Source organism: Limanda limanda, chromosome 21, assembly GCF_963576545.1.
Source record: "Limanda limanda chromosome 21, fLimLim1.1, whole genome shotgun sequence".
NCBI lineage: Eukaryota > Metazoa > Chordata > Actinopteri > Pleuronectiformes > Pleuronectidae > Limanda > Limanda limanda.
In genome coordinates, this window is record NC_083656.1 from 895,345 (window position 1) to 919,344 (window position 24,000).

General features: G+C 45.5%; 1 pseudogene; it reads right to left on the reverse strand.

Moving 5' to 3' along the window:
- Positions 1-24,000, reverse strand: part of LOC133028130 (glutamate receptor ionotropic, delta-1-like) — a 270,179-nt pseudogene that overhangs the window by 166,045 nt on the left and 80,134 nt on the right.

The following is a 24,000-nucleotide window of genomic DNA, read 5'->3' on the forward strand; positions in this document are numbered from 1 at the left end:
AACCCGTTTGACCTTTGACCTGCGGCTGCTCTAATAAAGCATTCATTACACTTTGACGAGTAACCAGGAGCCGGTCAATTAACCTAACACGACCCTGAGGAGATGTAGCTGTTTATTGGGATTCTCTCCTGGGACAGAAACACCAGCTGGTGCAGAACCTCCGTCTGAAACCAGAGAGCTTCATGAGCTCCACTGGAGTTCGGACATGGGTTCTTTCCAGTGATGCCGTGAAACGCGTTACTCTAACCCCACCCCTTTTTTCAGTAACGAGTAATCTAACGCGTTACTATTTCCAAACCAGTAGTCAGATTAAAGTTACTCGTCCAAGTCACTGTGCGTTACTATTTTGTCTACTTTTTCTTACTTTTATTATCATCTACACAAACATGTGCACTTCTCGCTCTTACTCCGTCACTCGCACACATCAACAACACTTCACTTCCTCATTGCCCCCCCGATCCCCAACACAACCAGCCAATGAGGGCTTGACATCCCCAACAACGCCATCCTATTGGTCCAAACAGTCACATGTCCCACCCCGACCCCTTCACTGACCCTCAGGATAACGGAACGCTCCTTCAACACAGTGTTTTACTGAACATACGTCAAATCCAAACATAAACATAAACCCAGTCCGTTACAATATATTTGATTTTCTTCTTGCGTCTCTGGGAGTGAAGTCATGAAGCCTGTGCGACAATTAAGTTGAATCGCCCTCGTTTCGTTCCATAATAAACAAGATCCCTACGACTGTCACTGCTGCCTCACAGAACAGCTGTTTGTAAAACCACTCCTTGCTTCTCTAATGCTGTGAACAACAGGTACAATGTTCATTAAGCATGTTGAAAAGTTACATTTATAAACAATGTAGATCATAAGTAGTAACTTTTTCCATTCCAGTGTTAACAGTTAAATATATCAGGTCAAGAAAGACTGTCTCTATTTTATTTTTTATAAAAACAAGTATTTATGTTACGTGAAGTCAAGAAAGACTGTTTTTATTTTTATAAAAACATGTATTTTTTTCAGGAAATAGTTTTTAAGTTCAACTTAAAATGTCAGGAGATACATTATACGTTGTTGTTGTGAACATTACTGTTAAAAATGCACTTCTAACAAAGTGAGTGTTGGCAAAACCGGTTGTCCTTTTTACGTTGAGGCAGCGGGGGTGTTGTCTGCAGCTGCTGAATGTAACTAATAAAGTAACTTGTAATCTAACTTAATTACTTTTAAAATCAAGTAATCTGTACAGTAAATAAGTTACTTTTTAAATCAATTAATCTGTAAAGTAACTAAGTTACTTTTTCAAAGTAACTGTGGCAACACTGGTTATTTCTAATAACTTTAAAAGTTAACGTGTTGAAACACAGAATTACAATCACAGCCAGTGAGCGGCCCCCCCGGAGGAGCCTGCCCCTGGTGGCAGGAAGCCAGTGAGCGCCCCCCCCCCGGAGGAGCCTGCCCCTGGTGGCAGGAAGCCAGTGAGCGCCCCCCCCCGAGGAGCCTGCCCCTGGTGGCAGGAAGAGTCTCCTGACCTCAGCGCTTTGTTATCACTGAAGAGAGAGTTGGCTCGTGGTCGGATCCCTGACAACATGCATCCCAGCTGCAGCCTCACGTCCTGTGTCTCTGGAGTGTCCCCCCCCCCCCTCTGTCTGGGTAGTGCACCACTCAGGGGGAGGGGGGGGGGGGGGGTAATGGGGAATGGAAACCCCCCCCGGCCCTGATAAAAACCCACCGTGCTCTCAGGCCTGATTGTCCCTATTGATTTGTGTTGGAGGGCTGTAAATGAAATGCCACTAAAGCTCAACCCGCCCTCCCCTGAACAGCCCCCCCCCCCCCCCCCCACCGCTGTCACTCAGGACCCCCCGCCCCCCCGCCCGCTGCCAGTGAAAGAGCCACAAAAACACTGCTGAGGGTCATTAAGAGCGGCTGCCTCTTCTTCTTCTGTCTCTTCTCCTGCTCCGCTGCTCCTCTCTCTCTCTCTCACTCGCTCCTGGAGCAACTGGACTGAACTTCTCCTCAAACGTCTGGAGGAGATTTTACTTCAGCTCAACTTCCTGAAGTTTACGTTGTTTCTGGTTTGAACAGAAATCTAAAGGTTTAAGATCCTCAAGTCTAATAAATCATTCAATTAAGTCCAATAGATTAAAGGAATAAAACTTGTTGAAATCTATGATCAGAGTTTCAGGTCATTAGTGGAGAGATGCTGTATTTGTCTCGCAACTTGAAATATAAAAATATATCAGCTGATATATTAAATATTAATTATCCATGAAGATGTTGTTATCAAACCTTTATGAAAAAGATTTTACTTTCTGAATTCTTTATGATGTAATGTAGAAGTTTTCAAAGCAGCAGCAGAATCTGTTCCTGTGAAAGTCTCATGTTGTTCTTCGGTCTGAATTAAAACTCCAATATTTTACTGTTCTAATAACTGAAGGAGAATCTAATTAGTGACCTCACTTATTAAAACTGCTGCTAAAGACTGGACTGAGAAATTAACCCAGTTTTAATCTGCAGCCTTTCTCCTCTTTATTCAGCACCACACTCGTTTTAATATAATGGAACAACTGTTGAAATCGATGGGGATTGAATCGGTGCCAGAGTCTGAAGCGGCCAAGGAGAGGTGGCTGAGTTCAGCGTCTCTGTGGCAGCTGCACTGCTGGAGCGCTGCCGCGGCAGCAGCGCGTGGCAGCCGGCTGATTTACAGACTTCCAATACACCAGAGGAGCCACCACAGCCACAACTCTGCATCAGCAGCATCCGGGGCTCCTGCAGACTGAGGAGGAGTCTGGAGAACTCAGATAAAACCTAATGTCCTTTATCAGGTGAGAAATACAGGATCATCAAGATGTGAGGTTTTCAAAGATTAGAAAACGAATAGAGAGGATCGAGAGGATCTGAAGCGAGGAGCTGAGGAACGTGAACGAAGCTTCAGCAGGACACATGTTCCACCCCGACCCCTTCACTGACCCTCAGGATATCGGAACGCTCCTTCAACACAGTGTTTTACTGAACATACGTCAAATCCAAACATAAACATAAACCCAGTCCGTTACAATATATTTGATTTTCTTCTTGTGTCTCTGGGAGTGAGGTCATGAAGCCTATGTGACAATTAAGTTGAATCGCCCTTGTTTCGTGCCATAATAAACAAGATCCCTACTACTGTCAATGCCGGGCTGCCTCACAGAACAGCTGTTTGTAAAACCACTCCTTGCTTCTCTAATGCTGTGAACAAAAACTAAAGACTCGAGTGAGAAATTAACCCAGTTTTAATCTGCAGCCTTTCTCCTCTTTATTAAGCACCACACTCGTTTTAATGTCCTTTATCAGGTGAGAAATACAGGATCATCAAGATGTGAGGTTTTAAAAGATTAGAAAACGAACAGAGAGGATCGAGAGGATCTGAAGCGAGGAGCTGAGGAACGTGAACGAAGCTTCAGCAGGAAACAATCGTCTGAGAACATTCGTAGATCTTTACCTGGATTACATGAAACATGTGACTTTGTTGTTTCATAATGTTCTGAACGCACTTCCTTTGCTCTGCGTCCTGACTCCTCCTCTCTGCCTCTCAGTTGAATCCGCTCTCGACTCCGTGACGTTACAAACACGACGCTGCTGCGGTGGAAGTCGACAGGGATTCGAATCAGCGGCTCAATCGAGCGTCTGGAGTCCAGCGGCCTCAGCGGAGGTCTGGCAGTGTCACTCATGAGCCGCTGCCAGACCAATTAGAGTCAGAGCCTGAGGAGGGGGGGCGTCTGGTTTTAATTACACAGTGAAATGATCCTGAGCGTCTCCTCAGAGAGTCACTGCGGCGGCGCCCGGTTAGAGCCGAGGAGGGGGCGGAGCTGAGGAGTTGCTGATTCTCCATTTACATTTAATGGGTAAAGATGTCACCGAGGACACGTTACACATTAGTTTCATCTACTTAACCTTTATTTAACTGGCTCGTCCGCCTGAGATGAATGTCTTGTTCAACGGAGACTGACCGAGGCCAGGAGAGCAAAACCAGGACGGACTTTAGAGCTGAAGACGAACAGTTCTCACAGCAGAGCAGGAATCAGACTCTCAGTCACTTTCTCTGTTGATCTCTACTTCAACTGAAACACAGAAAAATAACTAATAATCAATAAATCTTTAAGCAGGAAATAATCATTCTCTGGTTCTGGATTCTTAAAATTGTGAAAACTTTTTCTCCATCTTCAGGTGATTAATAAACGTGTGTCACTGTGGTGATCGTCGTTATTTCCAGTTTTTAATATGCTGACACGGTAAGTGACACTTTTTAATTTGTCTGAAAACTCAGTATTTAAATGTTTATAATGACGAAGACAAAGAATAAAGTTCCTGGTACTGTTTCAGTCCAACATGTCTATAAACCATATTTATATATTTCATTTAATAGAAGAATCCAACGTTAACACACAAGCAGCCGTTGCCTTAAAAAACTTCATTCTAAGCTTGGTTGGTTTTAATTATGATCTTTATTTAATCTGATACTTGGGTCAAAGCTGAAAAAGGCGGAGCTACAGTTCACAGGAACTTATTATAAATTCATATTGTTGAACAATAAGAGAAAAGCCCGATATCAGTGCTGTACAACATTAAGACAAACGCAGAGAAAGAGCAGTGAGTCAATCCTCATCAAACCTGTCAATCAAAGATTTACTGTCAATTCTGAGCCACGCCTCCTGAGGCTCTGATCCAATCACACGCCAGACGTCAGGTGGTCGAGACGCTCTGATAACAAAGCGACTCTGACTCCATCATCAGGAGAGTTCCTAACCCTCGGTTTCAATCAATAGGTTTCAAACAGCTGTGATTTGTCAGGAACAGTATTTTCTTTAACTGTCTCCTGTGTCCTTCCAGAGGAACCCCCCCCCCTTCCTGGATGGATGCTGTCTCCATGGCAACGGTAAGGTCCGTTCCTCTCTGGCCGTTTATCTTGAGAATCGTTCCTTAAGCTCTTCATCCCCGAGCTTCAGCCTCATCGCTCTGGTGACATTAGAGCTAAGCCTCCGTATTAATGCCTCAAAGAATCTGGATCAGAAGTACTGAAGCGCCGAGGAGCGTCCGTGACCTTCAGACGCTCCTGAGCCAGAAAGACAAGGCTCCTCTTCAAATGTCTCTAGAACACCAGGATGTCTCTAGAACACCTGGATGTCTCTACAACACCAGAATCTCTCTAGAACACCTGGATGTCTCTACAACACCTTGATGTCTCTAGAACACCAGGATGTCTCTACAACACCTGGATGTCTCTACAACACCTTGATGTCTCTAGAACACCAGGATGTCTCTACAACACCTGGATGTCTCTAGAGCACCAGGATGTCTCTACAACACCAGGATGTCTCTAGAACACCAGGATGTCTCTAGAACACCAGAATATCTCTGGAACACCAGGATGTCTCTAGAACACCAGAATATCTCTGGAACACCAGGATGTCTCTAGAACATCAGGATGTCTCTACAACACCAGAATGTCTCTGGAACACCAGGATGTCTCTAGAACAACTGGATGTCTCTAGAGCACCAGAATCTCTCTAGAACACCAGAATCTCTGTAGAACACTAGGATTCCTCTACAACACCAGGATGTCTCTAGAACACCAGGATGTCTCTACAACACCAGGATTCCTCTACAACACCAGGATGTCTCTAGAACACCAGAATATCTCTGGAACACCATGATGTCTCTACAACACAAGTATTTCTAGAACACCTGGATGTCTCTAGATCACCAGGATGTCTCTACAACACCAGGATGTCTCTAGAACACCAGAATCTCTCTACAACACCTGGATGTCTCTAGAACACCAGGATGTCTCTACAACACCAGGATTCCTCTACAACACCAGGATGTCTCTATATCACCAGAATGTCTCTAGAACACCAGGATGTCTCTACAACACCTGGATGTCTCTAGAACACCAGGATGTCTCTAGAACACCAGAATCTCTCTAGAACACCAGAATGTTTCTAGAACACCAGAATGTCTCTAGAACACCTGAATGTCTCTAGAGCACCAGAATGTCTCTAGAACACCAGGATATCTCTAGAACACCAGGATGTCTCTAGAACACCAGAATATCTCTGGAACACCATGATGTCTCTACAACACAAGTATTTCTAGAACACCAGGATGTCTCTAGATCACCAGGATGTCTCTAGAACACAAAGATGTCTCTACAACACCAGGATGTCTCCAGAACACCAGAATGTTTCTGGATCACCAGAATGTTTCTAGAACACCAGAATGTTTCTAGAACACCAGAATGTCTCTAGAACACTAGAATATCTCTAGAACACCAGGATGTCTCTAGAACACCAGAATGTCTCTAGAACACCTGAATGTTTCTAGAACACCAGGATGTCTCTTGTATAAATAAGGTTGCTTTCAGACATGAACTAAACTCCAGATAACCTTCCACATCTATTCCAGAGGCTGTATGTGAGAACTCAGATGTCTGAGTCAGATGTTCTCCAGTAGAATCCCTTCAGTCTCTGCGTCATCTTGCTCACTAACAAACAAACTGTTGGGTGTGGACATGACCTTTAATCAAGGAAACGAAGTCTGTGGCCGTCAGACTGAACCAGTTTCACTAAATAGAAAAACACTTCCCACAGATCCAGTTTCATTCTGATGTAAATTGGTTCAGTAGAACTTCTTCTCCGTGTCTGTAAGAAGACCAACCGGCTGTGAGAGCAGTTTTTCAGAGACAGTAACTGGGGACGAGCTCACAACCTGCACCAGGTCCACTGAGCACTGCAGTGGGTGATTATTCACTTCCATTGAGGAGTGGATCTGTAAAGAGCTGCAGGACCCTGGAGGCTCCTCTGCAGCCTCGTTTACGCCTGAAGACTCAATCAGGACGAGTGCCTTCATGTAGCAGAGCTTGTTCTGCTGCGTGATATTATTATTAACATGCTGAGGAAATGATGCTTCTCCACAATGAAGTGAGTTATCTTCCACATGGCAGCGGACCTGCCTCCTCTCAGAGAGCAGCTGACCCGTCGCTCCCTCTGAACCTCGTCTGACGCCTGCAACACGCCGGATGTCTTATTAAACACACGCTCAACAAATTTAGTCTTTAACTTTATGATTTCTTCCCGTCCTGCTAACTGGAGGCCCTCATTTACGACGCTTCTATAAATGTGACCTGTGGAAATATGTTTTCACATCGGAGACGCAGTAAAACACGAGTATTACGAGAACCATATGAGTCTCGACCTGCAGGTTAATAGAGTTGTTAAAAGTGCGCTGGCGGCTGGCCTGTGAAGGTCAAAGGTCACAAACAGTTCACTTTACAAGTGACTGACGGTGAGTTCCAACAATACAGATTAGCATAAAGTTCATCCGGCCTCACCTCTGTTCATTTAAATTACATATTTAGAAGGTTTTTAATGCATTGAGTGACCTGCAGGGGGGAGAATACAGCCCCCCCCCCCAACCTACAGGTGAAGGTTTAATAATTACTGACTCACTGGTTCATGGAGACGGATCACGTGTTAGCAATTATAATGTTTGATTTAAATAAAATCTCGTCAGGTTCTATAAAGACGCAGCAAACTGCTCCGTGAGGCTCGATGTGAAGAAGCTGTTCTGAGTGAATCCCAGTCGATCAGAAGTGAGAGTCGGGTTCAGAGTGAAGTTCTGTGACGGACACGAAGCAGCCGATGAATCCACAGATGAAGCTGTTGAGTTTCTGCTCCTGACGATCACACGACTCGTGTCAGGACCAGCGTCCGCCTCCGTTTTACAGCAACTCCGCAAAATAATGAATAATTCAAAGCGCTGCCGTTAAAACTGTTAATGAGCCTCTGCTGGAACCAGTGTGTCCGTGGAGGCTGATCTGGGCGACCTTTGTTCAGACAGATGGCCGCGGTAAATTGCTGCTTACAATTTGAATCTTGTACATTTTTAAACATGTATATGCAAAGAGGATTAAGACATAAACACAGCGTAGACGTGTGTGTCTGTCTTCAGCCTCCTGACCACTCCTCCGAGTCTCACCTGTCGCTCCACGCCAACAAACAGGCCAAGTGCAATGTTTTGCTGCTGTCATGCCTCAGAACGCTGAGTCATGTTGACTCACCTCCTGCTTTGCCCCCGATCTGTTTTCATTCAAAAAGCACAAGCAGCCATTAAACCCGGAGCATGTAAGTGTCAGCTCCGGTGAACAGGAGGCAACATCTGCTGCTGAGTATGGATGAATGTGTCCTCACGTCACAGGCCCCTCCTCCTCACTCTGAACACAGCCGGGCGCCGCAGGTTTAATTACTAAATTGTTTCTTATATGATTTGTGCGTTTTGTTCTTGGTCAAATCCAATTATTTAACACAACTGGTGGAACCACTGACTCCATTTAAAAGCATCCTAGCGTGAAAAGTACCAGAGAGCTGCTGTTCTTGTTCTGCTTTGCATTTAATAACAGACGACTCGACTGAGCAGCTCCATCTTCTTAATATTCCACCCTTCACTCTGAGCTGCCTTCTTTAAAATCCATATCCACCTCATCAAACCCTGGTTTTCCTTTATCTCAGCCATAAAAGTCTGGGTGAGACACTGGAAGCGTGATATTATCTGACATATCGGAGAATGTAAATGTCAGCCCGACATATTATCATTTATTTCAGTCCAACCATTAAAACTTAAAATCCTTCTTACTGCAGAAGTACAGGAGTGAATGTGAACTTTCTCTTGTTATGTCTCTGAGTCCCAGCGGCTCCGGTCCAGAGACTCCTCACCGATCACCAGTGGGAGAGAGGAGAGTGAAATCCTGTTTACTGCAGTGGTGGGAAGTAACGAGGTAGAAATACTTTGTTTCTGTACTTAAGTAGATTTTTCACATATCTGTACTTTACTCGAGTACTTCTTTTCCTGACAACTTTTTACTTTTACTCGTTACATTTGAACAAAAATATGTGTACTTTCTACTTCTTACATTCTCAAACTGGCTCGTTACTTGAGCAGCGGAGGTTGGTTCTCTCTCTCTCTCTCTCTCTCTCTCTATCTCTCTCTCTCTCTCTCTCTCTCTCTCTCTCTCATATCTAGGGTTCAAAATTTTTACATTATATACATTATATTTATATTGTTGTTAACATTTTTCAGTCAGTTGAGATAAATCTTGAGGAGAAACATTTTGGATTGTTTTGTGTCTGTATAGGACTACTATAAAAAGCACTTTGCATTTTTAAATTTGGTACTTGTACTTTTTCTTTTGATACTTAAGTACATTTCAACACCAGATGCTTTTGATACTTAAGTACTTTTAATATGAGCTACTTTAAGACTTTTACTCAAGTCATTTTCTGACGGGTGACTTCTACTTTTACCGAAGTCACTTTCAGGTCAGATATCTGTACTTTTACTCAAGTATGGATTTCAAGTACTTTATACACCACTGGTTTACTGACATGCTCTAGGATATCTCCAGAAGATACAAGCTGCAGATAAAAGCCACGACTCCGTCTGGAAACAGAGAAACGATGCTGCAGCTCAGAGCACAAAGAGGAGGAGCCTGAGAGAGGCGGTCGCCATCGACGACCACCTAAGCAGCTGCTGTTAGCTGAGTTAAGCGAACACACGCATCGACCTGGTTGATAATCATCAGAGCGTCTCCCCGGCTCGTTAGGGTTCACCAGCGACAGGTTCTCCATCCTGCTCGCTGAGCGCGGAGGACCTGAGGCGATCCATCACACGGACCCTCACAGCGACGGGGGGGGGTCGATATCGATGGGTTTGATTTACACAACAACACATTTCTGTTATGAAGCCTCATATCATATCGATCAATATTCCTTCCAGTGAGGGACCTGCAGATTACAGACCTACAGGTGAAGGGTGAATATTTACTGGTTCACCGGTTAAATCATGGAGACGGACCGAGTGTTACAAACTGTGGCGAGGATCCATGAAGACTGAGAGACGCTGGAGGACAAGAAACAGTCGAGGACCGAAGGTAATAAAAGTCAGAAGAGAAAGTCGGGTTCTGTCGGAGTAAAGTTCTGAACCTGCGTCTGTGAAACTTCACAAACCGACCAGACGTGAACCACCAGACAGAGAGATGAAGGAAACTGAAGCTTTTAATTTCCCCTGAACATTTCGGCTCCAGTTAATCATAATGAAGTGAACGGCACTGGTTGACATTCCTGTAGAGATTAAACATTATTAGAGTTGAAGGTAAGTGGAACTCAAAGTGCTGCAGCGCGATGAGAAATAAACTTCGGTTTGACAAAGATGCAAAGTCAGAAGAGGAGAAATCATCCAGGAGCTCGAGCGTCTGCAGCAAATGTCACCGCTGCACATCGACGCCTTTCACTGGGAATCATGAAACATCTAAAGAGTCAACTTCATGATGGAGCTGGAGCAGATGTCCGGGGATCAGCAGAGTGAGTGGATTCATCCCCTGGAGACCATGAACGTCTGGGAGAAATGTCCCAACAACCAACGGGTGTGGAGTCGTTTTCAGAAACTCAGCAGCTCAACACACAGTGAGAACAAACTCTGAGCAGTGATTGGTCAGGAGGGAAACCAGGAACCAACCGGGTGGAATCAGCTGAACCTAATGAACCCCAGGCAGAACTTCAGCTCCACACACGACTTCATGCTGTGGGTTGAAGGAGCGAAGCTGCATCTGACTGGTTCCACTGGTTCCTCTCGTTCACAGCAAACAGAAGCAGGACTCTGGGTTCTACTGAAGCTCTGTGCAGATCAAAGACTGCAGACAAGTGATCATAGAATCAAAGGTCCCACTGATCCTGACTCATTCACCAGCATTCACATTTTGTAAAGACTTGGTTTTTTATTTTCCATTTTCCTATTTCCGTTCAGATTCACGTTGTGGTTTTAAACTGTGAGAAGAAACCGTGAGACTGTAAAGATGAAAGGGTTCCTAAAAGAGCCCGGAGAGGATGAAAGGAGTCAAAGAAGAAAATATGTGGAGAGAGAAGTGAAGGGGGGGGGGTTCCATCAGAGCCGCCGCCATCAGCTCATCAATCTCTCACTCGCTCTCTTTTCTGAACTCTCTCCAAACCTCCCTCGGCCTTTTCCTGCTCAGCATCACTATCTCGTCTTGTGGTGAGAGACGCTCTCTCGCCCTCTCTCTCTCTCTCGCTCTCTCTCGCCCTCTCTCTCTCTCTCTCTCTCGCCCTCTCTCACCCTCTCGCCCTCTCTCGCCCTCGCTCGCCCTCTCTCTCTCTCTCTCGCCCTCTCTCTCTCTCTCTCTCTCAATCTCTCTTTCTCTCTCTCTCTCTCTCTCGCTCTCTCTCTCTCTCTCTCTCTCTCTCTCTCTCTCTCTCTCTCTCTCTCTCTCTCTCTCTCTCTCGCCCTCTCTCTCTCTCTCTCTCTCTCTCGCCCTCTCTCTCTCTCTGTCTCTCTCTCTCTCTCTCACCCTCTCTCGCCCTCTCTCTCTCTCGCCCCCTCTCTCTCTCTCTCTCTCACCCCCTCTCTCTCTCTCCCCCTCCCTCTCTCCCCCTGCCCTCTCTCTCTCTGGCGCTGGATGTATTTTCTGATGGGTTAATTCCAGGACGCCATCAGGGCGCCGCCCGGTCCAGGGAGACGAGAGGGAGCAGTAAATGATGGCTGAGTGGGCAGGTGGATCGTGGGAGGGGCTAATAGTTTCTGCCGGTTCCCATGGTGCAGTTCACCTCCCAGGATGCACCAGGATAAATGGGATTTGCCGCTCAGTGCGATGATGAGCTGCCCAGACAGAAGAGAACAGAGTCATTTAGGTGTTGGAGCCGTGTGTTAGATCGGGGGGGTGGAAGTGGTGCAGTGGTTTCTGGGAAACCAGGCACAGCTGCTCCACTTATCATCAAGCCCGGTGTTTATCTCCGAATGTTGAGGGGGAAAACCCAAGAGCATGCTGGGAAATTACCAGCGAGCCACCTGCCAAAACTGAGCCGGAGCCGGTTTGTAATTTGTGATTTTACTGATGAGTTTCATGTCTGGTTCCGTTGATGCTAAATGATTCTGGTATAAAAACATGTTGATGAAGAATAGTTCCAAAACTCCTCCTGTGCAACACACAGAGAACCAAACACTCCCTGTGATTGGATAATAAAGTTCAGTGTCACAGATTGCACGTGTCAGACTTTTTTTGGTCAAACTGTCTGTCAGATCAAATGAAATGTGTGAAAACATGAATTGAACCAGCCGCCCCCCCCCCCCGCTGCTGTCACACCTCCAGGGACACTTCCTGTTTCCTGTCGATCCATCAACGCTCAGACGATGATTCTCGTCATGCCGTTCATGCGATGACTCATCAATCACCTGTCGGACTCTGGGAATGTGATTAGCTGATGGTGTCACCAAGCCGCTGCTGAATAATCAAAGTGGAAATCCAATAAGAGACCAAGTCGATGATTGGCGTTCTAATCATTCCCCCCCCCCGGGTCACGGGAACATTAATCTCCTGGTTCACGCTGTGGGATTCAGACGAGACAACCTGAGGCTCAGTGGAAGGTTTCCTCCGGGGGGGGGGGGGGGGGGGGGTTCACGCACTGACACATCCCATTCATTCAGATCACTGGTGAGCAGCGTGGGGGGGGGGTCGCAGCGGGAATCAAACCCTCAGCCGTGGAAATGTAAATGTCATGAAACAGTCGTTAGGCTCCAGACAGAAGTGAACCCTCCGCTGCAGAGACACAACACAACAACACAAAGAAGAAACCAACACAATAACACAATCTCAATCTGCAAACTGTTGAACCAACAATAAATCTGGATTTTTCTTGTTTTATTGAAACTAACTGAACAACAACTCAGATCTGTTCTCTGGACTCGTACTTCCTGTTCTCATCCTGCCTGTTCAGAATAGAACGTCTTCAGAGTCAAGCTCACAACTTTTCAAAATAAGAGCTCTGTATTGTAGCAACAAACCCAACATTGTGCTTTTACTTTGCAGAGAAGATTTCTGTCATTCCACCAGAACACGTCACTTCTGTTGTCGTTGGATTTATGTTCAGTAAGAAAAGAATATTATATTTCCTACAAATCCTTGAAAAGTTGAATTGACACTGAGCGGATTTGGTCCAATTTAATAAAAAAACACTTGTCCATCAGTGTTGAGATCCGTGGATTCCGGTGGTGTTACCTCATGTGTGTCACACGTCCTCCCTCCCTCTCTCCCTCCCTCCCTCCCTCCCTCCCTCCCCACCATGAAGAAGAAGAGCGAGGAGACGATGGACTACGGATTGAGACTTTAAGAGTCTTACTGGCAACAAGCTTATCTGCAACATAATCCAATTACAATAACCAACAGCCAAGTCATAATGCTGTCAGGATTGTAAGCCTATTACAATAGATCCTGTTCCCTCAGATTGGTGGCAGCGTGGAGGAGGAGGAGGGGGGGGGGGCGGTGAGGCTGGAGGGGTTGGATAGGGAGAGAGGGATTGAGAAAAAGAGAGGTGGAGAATAATTGGCTTTGGAAAAGAGAGGAAGAAAGAGAGAGTGGTTGAAATGAGTCTGACATTGTGTGTGAAGGCAAAGAGACGTGAGCGAGTGTATGAGCTGCATTCATATCTATTGTTGTTTATTGTTGTTTATTGTTGTTTATTGTGCGCTGCCGTGACAATACAACACTTTTCTGCATATCGTCCCACGAGCTCATCAGGAACGACTCTGTGACGACGCCGAGGATCCAGCCGGCCACTCGCGGGTTTAATTCATTTAGAGAAGAAGTGTTCGCTGGTGGAAGCTCTCGGCCGATATTCATGAGCGGAGTGAAATATTTGAATATGAAGCGAAGCGGCGTCGGGTTCAGAGTCGCTCGCTCGCAGCTGATCCACGGCGCTAACGAGCTGAAACTCATTACTCCACCTCTGGTACCTGCAGCTGTGAGGACTCCACACCACCAGCTTCTCTGTGGCGTCCCTCAGGGTTCAATCACCGGGCCTCTGATGATTTACATTTTTCATATTCCCCACCTCGTGTTTGTACAACGACCTCAGGCCACAGAGCGGCGTCCGTTCATATTCTCAAAGCAATTAATTTAATAGTCAATCAACAGAAAAACAATTCTCAATTGTTTTGATGAACGGTTTTAAAGACAAATTTACCAAAACCGTGATTCGAGATTCACAGGTAAGCACATGTTTACCACATTTTCCTCACGATCTCAAAATTCATGTTTTTCTGTAATTTAACCTGAAGATATGAGAAATGTGTTTCTAAGGAGGGGTGTATTTTATATGTGGTGATAAGCAATATGTTGATAATCATTAGAATGTGGAAATATGATGAAGAAGATTCCAGATGTGTGAAGACAGATTGTTGTTCTTTGTTGGACCATCGATATCTTTCTCTTCGTACTCTCATCATATCTGACTTCAGTATTTATAGATGATTTCTGCTGACTTTCCCTTTGGAGTCAGTGAGCTGCTGTGTTTTCTATGTAAAACTGTTTAATGCCTCAAACTTAAACTACACAAACATTTGTTCTGTTCTCTCGAGTCCGTTTCAGCTGCTTCAGTGTTCTGTGTAAAACACTCTGACACGTCTTGTTAACAGATCTATAAATAAACTGCAACAAAGACCGAGAGAGAACAAGGGAAGAGGATGAAAGAAAGAGACAGAGTACGAGTGTCACAGAGAGACGGACTGACTGATAATAAGCTGCACACTCTCACACTCACACACACACACTCACACACACTCACACACACACACACACACACACACTCACACACACACACACACACTCACTCAAACTCTAATCCTGGTTGACAATCTTTATCCGCAGACCTCTTACAAACCCTCCATCATATAGGTTACACCAGAAACCTCTCTTACACACACACACACACACACACACACACACACACACACACACACACACACACACACACACACACACACACACACACACACACACACACACACACACATACACACTGTAAACAATGTGTACCAGCTTCAACACACTTACACAAACACCTGAATGTAGAAGTGACTGTGTAAAGTCCAGTGGAATAAACACCACGTGTTAAAAGGCACAAAACACACACACACTCACATGCACACAAACGTGCACACACTCACACAGGCTAATGTAATCAAGCTATCGAAGCTTCTCCAGTCACTTCAGTCACGTGACCCCAGAGGACGACTCCTGTCCCATAATGCACCTGGGCACAGGATGCACCACAGTTCATCGTCTCGTTTGGATCCAAGATTTTCCAAAAGATTTAATTTTGTGAACTTTGTAAATTAGTTCAACTTTTCAAACAGTTTCTTCTTTAAAAAGAGGAAATTGAATCTGGTTTTCTTGACTCTGCATCATTTGGTGAATTCTGCTGCAGATTAGAAACTGAATCTAGACTTTTACATTTGCATATAAAGTTAAAAGTTGTTTAATCTGCAAAACTACTCAACGGCTGCAAGGAAGTCAATTCAGTTTTATTTGTGTTTACTAATCTTTTGGTTTAGATTCAGCTTCCATGAATCTTAATATGTTTTACTGAACGAACATGTGATCGTCCCCAGAAACCAACAGGATTCTGTGCACCTGCAGAAACCTCCACTTCCTGTCTTAGAGCTGAAGCACTTCCTGTATGAGAGCTGAAACACTTCCTGTCTGAGAGCTGAAGCACTTCCTGTCTGAGAGCTGAAGCACTTCCTGTCTGAGAGCTGAAGTACTTCCTGTCTGAGAGCTGAAGCACTTCCTGTCTGAGGGCTGAAGCACTTCCTGTCTGAGAGCTGAAGCACTTCCTGTCTGAGAGCTGAAACACTTCCTGTCTGAGAGCTGAAGCACTTCCTGTCTGAGAGCTGAAGCACTTCCTGTCTGAGAGCTGAAGCACTTCCTGTCTGAGAGCTGAAGCACTTCCTCTGGAGAGACGCTAACGTCGACACTTTCCTTTGGCTCCATAAAACTCCTAAAATATAGATTTAGACTTTTATGGATATTAAACAACTTCAAGTAATTGTTCCCCCCCACCCACAGTGTCTGAGTGTGTGTGCTGTGTAGATGAAATCAGAGTTGTTGAGCATAAAGTCGGAACATGAGAGAAGCAGCGTTCGCTCTTATATCATCAGAATTTACGTCTCTAAACAGAAGCTTTGTTGTTGAATCAGCTGCTTTAATTTTAGCTCCATTCATCATCTGCTTAATTAGACTGCAATCAGAGCAGAGGTGAGAAGATTGAAATGATCCATATGAGCCCCCCCATACCCCCCTCTCTCTCTCTCTCTCTCTCTCTCTCTCTTTCTCTCTCTCTCTCTCTCTCTCTCTCTATCTCTCTCTCTCTCTCTCTCTCTCTGTGCACTTCAGTTGTAATCAGGCATCAAGAAGCTCAGTCAATCAGTCAAGTGATCGGGAAAATTAGCTGCAGTGATGAAGTGCGAGTTCTGAGAAACCTCCGAGCTTCTGTTCTCTCACTTTCTCACCTCACGCGTTTGGTTGAGCTGCAGAACAGATGTTTCCACATGTGGCTAACGTACGTGAACGCAGCACACGTTACTTTCTGCCACTAGGGGTCTCCAAAGAAAACGAGCGTGGTGAAAGTCGATGCGACAGCGCCAAAGTAACACAATGAGTCCTGGTCCTAACACAATGCATCCTGGTCCTAACACAATGCATCCTAGTCCTAACACAATGCATCCTGGTCCTAACACAATGCATCCTGGTCCTAACACAATGAGTCCTGGTCCTAACACAATGAGTCCTGGTCCTAACACAATGCATCCTGGTCCTAACACAATGCATCCTGGTCCTAACACAATGCATCCTGATCCTAACACAATGCATCCTGGTCCTAACACAATGCATCCTGGTCCTAACACAATGAGTCCTGGTCCTAACACAATGAGTCCTGGTCCTAACACAATGCATCCTGGTCCTAACACAATGAGTCCTGGTCCTAACACAATGCATCCTGGTCCTTACACAATGCATCCTGGTCTAAACACAATGCATCCTGGTCCTAACACAATGAGTCCTGGTCCTTACACAATGCATCCTGGTCCTAACACAATGCATCCTGGTCCTAACACAATGAGTCCTGGTCCTAACACAATGCATCCTGGTCCTAACACAATGCATCCTGGTCCTAACACAATGAGTCCTGGTCCTAACACAATGCATCCTGGTCCTAACACAATGAGTCCTGGTCCTAACACAATGAGTCCTGGTCCTAACACAATGCATCCTGGTCCTAACACAATGAGTCCTGGTCCTAACACAATGCATCCTGGTCCTAACACAATGCATCCTGGTCCTAAAACAATGCATCCTGGTCCTAACACAATGCATCCTGGTCCTAACACAATGCATCCTGGTCCTAACACAATGCATCCTGGTCCTAACACAATGAGTCCTGGTCCTAACACAATGCATCCTGGTCCTAACACAATGCATCCTGGTCCTAACACAATGCATCCTGGTCCTAACACAATGCATCCTGGTCAAAACACAATGCATCCTGGTCCTAACACAATGCATCCTGGTCCTAAAACAATGCATCCTGGTCCTAACACAATGCATCCTGGTCCTAACACAATGCATCCTGGTCCTAACACAATGCATCCTGGTCCTAACACAATGCATCCTGGTCCTAACACAATGCATCCTGGTCCTAACACAATGCATCCTGGTCCTAACACAATGCATCCTGGTCCTAACACAATGCATCCTGGTCCTAACACAATGAGTCCTGGTCCTAACACAATGCATCCTGGTCCTAACACAATGCATCCTGGTCCTAACACAATGAGTCCTGGTCCTAACACAATGCATCCTGGTCCTAACACAATGCATCCTGGTCTAAACAAAATGCATCCTGGTCCTAACACAATGAGTCCTGGTCCTAAAACAATGCATCATGGTCCTATCACAATGCATCCTGGTCCTAACACAATGCATCCTGGTCCTAACACAATGCATCCTGGTCTAAACAAAATGCATCCTGGTCCTAACACAATGCATCCTGGTCTAAACACAATGAATCCTGGTCCTAACACAATGAGTCCTGGTCCTTACACAATGCATCCTGGTCCTAACACAATGCATCCTGGTCCTAACACAATGCATCCTGGTCCTAACACAATTCATCCTGGTCCTAACACAATGCATCCTGGTCTAAACACAATGAATCCTGGTCCTAACACAATGCATCCTGGTCCTAACACAATGCATCCTGGTCCTAACACAATGCATCCTGGTCCTAACACAATGCATCATGGTGCTAACACAATGCATCCTGGTCCTAACACAATGAGTCCTGGTCCTTACACAATGCATCCTGGTATTAACACAATGCATCCTGGTCCTAACACAATGCATCCTGGTCCTTACACAATGCATCCTGGTCCTAACACAATGCATCCTGGTCCTAACACAATGAGTCCTGGTCCTAACACAATGCATCCTGGTCCTTACACAATGCATCCTGGTCTAAACACAATGTATCCTGGTCCTAACACAATGCATCCTGGTCTAAACACAATGCATCCTGGTCCTAACACAATGCATCCTGGTCCTAACACAATGCATCCTGGTCCTAACACAATGCATCCTGGTCTAAACACAATGCATCCTGGTCCTAACACAATGCATCCTGGTCCTAACACAATGCATCCTGGTCCTAACACAATGCATCCTGGTCCTAACACAATGCATCCTGGTCTAAACACAATGCATCCTGGTCCTAACACAATGCATCCTGGTCCTAACACAATGCATCCTGGTCCTAACACAATGCATCCTGGTCCTAACACAATGCATCCTGGTCCTAACACAATGCATCCTGGTCCTAACACAATGCATCCTGGTCCTAACACAATGCATCCTGGTCCTAACACAATGCATCCTGGTCCTAACACAATGCATCCTGGTCCTAACACAATGCATCCTGGTCCTAACACAATGCATCCTGGTCTAAACACAATGCATCCTGGTCCTAACACAATGCATCCTGGTCCTAACACAATGCATCCTGGTCCTAACACAATGAGTCCTGGTCCTAACACAATGCATCCTGGTCCTAACACAATGCATCCTGGTCCTAACACAATGCATCCTGGTCCTAACACAATGCATCCTGGTCCTAACACAATGCATCCTGGTCCTAACACAATGCATCCTGGTCCTAACACAATGCATCCTGGTCCTAACACAATGCATCCTGGTCCTAACACAATGCATCCTGGTCTAAACACAATGCATCCTGGTCCTAACACAATGCATCCTGGTCCTAACACAATGCATCCTGGTCCTAACACAATGCATCCTGGTCCTAACACAATGCATCCTGGTCCTAACACAATGCATCCTGGTCCTAACACAATGCGTCCTGGTCCTAACACAATGCGTCCTGGTCCCGACTCAGTTTCTACATCTTGTTGTTTTATTTGAACCTGATGAAAGCTTTCAGTCACCGGACGTGACATTTTCCTTTCGGACACTTTTGTTCTGTGGATCTAATGTTTTTTTTGTTACCACAGAAAAGTTTTAAACTGCAAACTTGTCCCAAATAAATCTGTTCCTGTGAATCCAGGAGAAGTGAAACCAGGATCCCTGAGCGTCCCTGAACGTCTCGGTGCTAATAAGCGTCTGCCGGCTGGAGATTGGATTGTTGAGACGGAGCGCCGAGGATTTACCACTGAACTCTGAGAACGGTCTGTGTTTGTTTGTGTTAGAAAGTTCACTTCCTTTGTTGGTGCGAGTCCAAGCCTCACACCTCTGCAGTCTGCCCCCCCCCCCCCGGCTCCAACAACACAACAGAACATCGAGCATGAAAAAATGGCTTTTCTCAAAAAACGATTTCCGTCTGTTTGTTGAATAGAAAAGAGGAACCAGTCTCCAGGCGGCACTGGAACCAATCGGCTGAAACATAAGCACCTTTCTGTTAATGGGAGCTCACAGTAAACTCATCGTTACCTCACTTACCCCCGGCAACACACACACACACACACACACACACACACACACACAAACACACACACACACACACAAACACACACACCTGGCTAGCTGCCATTAGAAGTGCAAAGAGCTGTGGGACATTTGTACAGTGTGAGGCAGATCTCTGCATACAGCCAGCACACACACACACACACACACACACACACAGAGACACACACAGACACACACAGCTGAAGCGGCAGAGATAACACTAAGTGAAAAGGTAATCAGGTCTGTTCAGTCATGCAGAGTGCGACAGAACTTCAGTGGAAAAGTTGGAGTTTGGTTTGAAACGTCCCCGATGAGCCGAGCTGCCGACGGACGATTTCACACAAACTCTGTAAATATTAAAATCTCTGGAGCTGATTTATCACAGTTGATTGCCAGGAAACTGAAAACAGATGTGATCGGCGACAAATGGTTGAATGAATGAATTTATCCCATTTTACAGTTTGAGTGTTTAAATCTATTTGTCTTATAATCCACGTTGAGACAAACCTGCAGGTTATTGCATCAATCAAAAGTCATTTTCTGAGGGAGCTGCTGTCAGGTCAGTATTTATCTCTCTTATCAATATGTTGCTTTTTATTTTCAAGCTCAAAACCAAATCAAAAACATCTGCAAACTAAAAGAAACATAGAAAGCAAATTTAACAGTGAAGAGATTCTGTCTCAAAGCTTCCGGGTATGAAATGATCATTTCTGGGATTTGATTCCCTATAAAAAGTTTTATGTGTATCAGCAGCTCTGAGGAGTCCTGGTTCTTCTCGTAGCCTTAAGTGAGCTATTTAACTTTTATCCTGGGAATAATGAGGAAAGGTCAGTGAAGCCTGAACGCAGGAGTGAGACCTCATCACCGTGAGATAACAGAGCTTCACCTTTAATTCACAGCCGGAGAGAAAAAACCTTTTACTGCTTCACACTGTGTAAACGCCAGCAGGTCATGTGATCACTTCTGTAGAGACGCAGGACAAACAGGAAACATGAACTGATTAAACGTCAAATGTTCAAATAATTAAATTAACAAAGTCAAATCTGATTTTATCCTTTTTTTTAAAGACTAGATATAACCTGACACTTTATTCTTTATAAGGAAGCTTAATTTCATCTCCTCCCTACTGCCTGACACACACACACACACACACACACACACACACACACACACACACACACACACACACCCAGACACACTGTGTTTACACAAATATGTTAAACAGTCTATTTTCTGCAGCTGCTTCCTGAACGTGTCAAACTTCTCTTTGATCCCGTCTCTCTGAAGTTTAACTGTCCTCGATACGAAAAGCAACAAATTCTACAGCTTTGTAACACCACAGACACACAGACACACAGACACACAGACACACACACACACACACACAGACACACACACACACACACACACACACAGAAAACCTCTGACAGCACAGTAAGTGTCTTTGTGTCATAAACGATGCTGCTGTGGTTGAGTGTGTGTGAGTGACAGTGTGATCCAGAAACAGCAGTGAATGCTCCGTACAAAGACACACACACACACACACACACACACACACACACACACACAAACTAGTTAGAAGACCTTTGTCGTCATGGTTACAACGATAAACAAGGTTGTGCAACGGTTGTGGATAAAAGAAACAATGATGTCACGGGAAACGAACAATGGCTGTGAGAGTACATATGGCCCCCCCCCCCCCCACACACACACACACACACACACACACACACACACACACACACTGACAACTGCATCCCTGTCACATGACCTCCTCCTCTGTCGTAACAGTAACACAACTCTGACGTCATCGTTGAGAAACTTAGAAAAAGTCAAACTCTCCAGTGCAGCTTCTCCTCTTAGGAGCCGAATGTCTAATCGTCTCTGTGGTGATTCCACCGAGGCCTCAGGTGACCCCCCCCACCTCCCCCCCCCACCCCCCCGCGCTGAGACGAGATGAGAACTGCCACCGAACGCCAGAGGGAAATAACCGGCAGCGGGGGGGGAGGGGGGCGAGCGAGGAGACACAACGAGGAGCGAGAGGCTCATTCCTTTTTCTCTCTGTCGTTTCCATTAGAGCGGACAGAGAGAGAGAGATCGAGTTCCCACACCTGAGAGGTGAGAGGGAAGTGAAATGTCACACACACACAAACACACACACACACACACACAACCACACAGACACACAACCACACACACAGTTTCCTTCTGAGTGAATATTTCCTTTTATTGCTGAACCAAAACTCAATCATCTCAGGAGAGTCTGCAGAGCTCCGAGTTCCAGAAGCTGACCGAGTCAAAAAACCAAAATAGAAAAGAACAAAACGTAATAAAGTCCACACGCAGAACACAAAGTGTCGGACGCTTCATGAACAATTCAACAGGCTGCGACACTGAAGCTCTCACAAGGGGGCGGAGCCACAGCAGCTCGCCAACAGCAACAAACTCACGACCTGAGAAGTTTCTGTGTGAGTTTCACCTCAGCTCCGGTTCCTCGTGTTTCCAGGGATCCAGGTTTTATAGTAACTCGCACAAACGTCATCGAGGATGATTTCTGAAATGCAAAGTGAAGTCCGACTGGTTTAAATGTTTCCTGAAGCAGATCGGCCAATCAGAGGCTTTTCACGCCAGCTCTTCCTGGAGGATCCCGAGTGGTTCCCAGTCCTGATGGGTCACGTGACCAGTGAGTTCTGGGTCGACCACAGTAGACCTCCAACCCGAGGGTCCTGATCTCCTCACCCTGTCCCTGCAGCCCAGAACACTAACTTCAGTTAGTATATGTACACACACACACACACACACACACACACACACACACACACACACACACACACACACACACACTAACACACACCTCAGGGAGAGAGAAAGGCTATTACAGCAAAGAGACTTCCATCTCTGACTCTCGCTTCTTCTTCACAAGCTCATTTTTCATCCACTCGCCCGACTGCTCCTCAGGCTGCTATTTGTTTCTGTGTGTGTGTGTGTGTGTGTGTGTGTGTGTGTGTGTGTGTGTGTGTGTGTGTGTGTGTGTGTCTGTACCTGACTAATGATGTCAATAAAATGATCCTGCCGTCTGAATGTATTTATTTTCTTCGGGAGCTTTGAGATCCAGCCGCTCTTCTCTGGGACCTCGGGTCGACTCGAGCGTTTGAGACGTTCACTTCCTTCAGTGCAACGACGGAGGAAAAAAACGTTTTTGCATCAAACAACGAGCGACTTCAAAAAAGGATCGAAGCCTAAAATCAGCTCAGCAGGAAGTCGTGTGTCCCCCCCCCCGACGTGTGAAGCTGCTGCAGTTCGGACTGAGAGAGTTTCAGCTCCTCACTTATTTCCTCATCATCTCAACCTGCACTTCACTGTCTGAGACTTTAATGAGCTACTGAAGAAGGAACCTCAGAGTTCTTCAGGTCTGTTTCCTCTGCTCCTCCAGTCAACTCCACAGAAGAAGAAGACAAAGATGATGAAGGAGAAGGAGACGAAGACGAAGACGATGACAAACAGTCAACAGACAGAAATTCAGAGAAGATTCAGCTGTTGTATATAAATATATGAGAATGTACTTTCAATGAATAAATGATGTAAATAAAACTATAACTGACATGTTTCGGTTGTATTCATGTTTGTGTTGTTTGATTCTAAGAGGCAGTGAAGACAGAACAAGATCCAGCATCTAGATATCTTCTCTACTACAAAACAAGAGGTAGATGTGGACGTATAGACATGAATAAATATGAGCGTGTACAGTTTGTGATTCTCTAATCGCTCGACTCTGATGAAACATTCATGAGGATTCAGGAGGTTCATGGAAAACACGGATCCACATCCGGAGGTCAGTGGCCCTGATGCAGGAGAGGAACCCGAGAGAAGCTGGAGCCGTTTACACCGAACCTCATCAAACACACACACACACACACACACACACACACACACACACACACACACACACACACACACACACACACACACACACAGACACACACACACAGACAGACACACACACACAGACACACAGTGAACCAGCGATTTGTCGAGAGGGAGATCAGTTCCGGCAGAGATTGGATTTGAATCGCATAAATTTGAATTTGTCACGCTCGTGCTGA